Genomic DNA, 2,968 nt, shown 5'->3' on the forward strand with positions numbered 1-2,968 from the left:
CTTTGCATAATTTATTATAAAATAAAATCAGTCCACACACAAAGGACTATGGGTTCAATAATAGGAAGTTGAAATTTAAGCTGGTGGAAAAAATGTAATTAATATTAAAAGTTTAAGAAATAATAAAATTGGAGTGAATTGCTTACTGTCATATCATATTACAGGGGTTATTTGAGGGTTTTTTTTAATGTTACATTTTAATACATGCGAAAAAACACAAATGGTTCTCAAACTGTGGTACATGAAGCAGCAAGAGGTGGTAGGCCAAATGACAGAAAAATTTACTACTTAATTAAAGAATTCATTCATAACTGATAATCTAAAATGTTCATGTGTAAATTACATAATGTTTCACAGTTTTCATAATTATGCCCCAATGAAATACATTTGTGAAAAACAAAAAAATACAGCGGACTATACATACACTGTAGTTGATTACAGCTGTAAGGGAACAGGGGACAGCGGACCTGCTTTTTTTCCAGGAAACTAATGTGATTCCCTGAGTTTTTTGCTAAATCCATGTAAAGAAAGCCCAGTTTTAGCTGCTTACTTGACATAAACAAAGGCTAGAGAGAGCAATTTGGAGGTTATTACAAAAAAAAAAAAAAAAACAAGCCAAGACCAAGCTTGAGAAATACTTTGGAGCCTGAAAGGACAAATTTCAAAGGCAAAAATAGTGTGAAACTATGCAAGAATTCTGTACATGTGAGCACTAAATAGAAGGCAGCGCTCAGCTGAAGGAAAACAACATGGCTATACTTCGCATCATTACAGCCCTAAAACACATGCCTCTTTGGACAGTTAGTGGACACATGTTTCTGTGGTAAGACTAATGGGTTGTACTTGTTCTATAAAATTTGAGAACCACAGGTCTAGACTCTGTCCTTTTGTAGCACACAAAATTTAAAGCAAAGGTATTGTCCACCCCTTTTTAAGTTTGTAAAATATATGTCAATCTTACACGTTTGTGCATTTGCACATTTATGCCATGGAATAAACATTTAACTTGGAGATATTTTTTTTAATTACTTAGTAAATAAGTTAAATACTATTTAAAAGCTGTGAGAGTGTATCAAATTGGCATCATTAGACAAGAACCTCAATGTATAAACCTTGAGGCTCACCCAACTAACCTGGGTTTTGATGCCCCTGAGAAGTCACCAGTGAAGAAACTGTATGCTGAGACAGTACACTCACTCACAGTACACTTATGACATTGTACTGAGGATGCAGGTTCTACACTGCCACAATCACAGGGCAGAAAGAGTGTCTATGCTGGCCAAAAGAAAGCCCCCCCACCCCAGCAGCAGGCAACATGTGAGCCAGCATTCAGCTTCTGTGGGCGAGAATGCCACAAAATACCAAGAAAATAAAGTATAATTTCAACAAATGTCTCCAGAGATCAGAAGAAGAAAAGTGTGAAAATGGACAGTGGCTTTAAAGAAGTACCTAAATAAACTGAGTGGGATGTAGACTCTTTCAGAGGGATGTACTACACTTCAGCTCTTAACATACTAACATGTTGTGACCTTGATTTTAGATCAAGATGGCATATATAAATGATGATTAATGCACTTCATTCAGAAAATCTGGCTAGTGTTTCAGTTAGAACAGTCACTGAAGTGGTCTGTGTTTGGTGGATGTCTTTTATGAGTAAGATATCAGTTGGACATTGCAGTCAAAAGTGCGTGTTCAGGGACCGTGAGGCTCATGCATTACACAAGAGCAACTGTTTCTCAGGTGACTGAAAATGTCAATGAAGGGCATTCAAGGCTACACAGAAAAGGATGTTAGAGCACAGCCGCAGTGCATAAACCCTTTATTACAAAGACAAATGCCCTTTGAAAGTTCAGTGCTGCAGAAACTGTAAGCACTGGTGTAAAGAGATGTGGAAAACAGTGTCATGGTCCAAAAACAGTGTAATGTCTTTCACATAATTCTCTACAAAAGGAGTTCATGAAGGAAGGGTCACTGCAATTCAGTGCCATTTTTTTTCTTTACTGATTGATCGCCATTGTCCTGTGGTGAAACTGATGTGGGAGGGTTTTTAATACCCCAATTCTGCTGAGCATGAGGGATCACTGAATGGTTTGACAAGTATTTCAATGGCATCAATCATATCCTAAAGCACTGGGCTCCGAACTGCCATAACGTAAGCATTAGTTGATTATGTTATTTGAAATACCTCTTTAGGGTCTAACCCTAGAGAACAACTCCAGAGATTTGTAGAATCAATGCCAAGGTACATTACAGTTGCTTTGTGGTTGAACAGCACCTTTCCAAGTTACTTCATTTTGTTTTTTTCTTTAATGTTTTTCCAATGTTTCACCTATACTTTATATATATATATATATATATATATAATGTGGAAAGGAAAGGTGTGGCCACACGTAATGTTTCTGCCACACAGCTCCAAGGTCAAAGCATCCTGTTCCGAGTCTGTGAGGTGTGTTTCTGGACTGTGGGAGGAAACCGACATGAACACGTTGGTAGGTGGATTGACTGTATAAAATTGTCCACAGGTGTGAGTGTGATGAACCCAGTCTGGGGTGTTTTTTCTGCATTAAACCTAATGATTCTGGATAGACTGTGCACCCACTGCGACACCGATCAGGACCCCTGGAGCATTTACAGGAGATGAATGACTGAGGTTTGTTGTTTTGTTAAAACAAAGGTATTTTCAAATCCATGAAAGTGTGTTTTAATTAAAAGCTAGACTAGATAAGATATTTTAGTCTAGGTTCAAACACCTTCAGGTTCTGCGTTCTGAATATTAATTGGTTCCATAATTTCCACATGCAAATTACCTTTTTTTTTTTTCCCTGCTGTAGGTTTTTGGACTGGAGCCGGAGGTGCACCCCTGCTGGAGACAGTGGAGACAGAGAGAGAGAGGGGGCGAGTGATAGGCAGTGGAAGCTGACAGTGTTATTGTTGAACCATAGGAAAAAGAGAGAGAGAGAGAGACGCC

The sequence above is a fragment of the Hoplias malabaricus genome, chromosome 11 (assembly GCF_029633855.1).
Source record: "Hoplias malabaricus isolate fHopMal1 chromosome 11, fHopMal1.hap1, whole genome shotgun sequence".
NCBI lineage: Eukaryota > Metazoa > Chordata > Actinopteri > Characiformes > Erythrinidae > Hoplias > Hoplias malabaricus.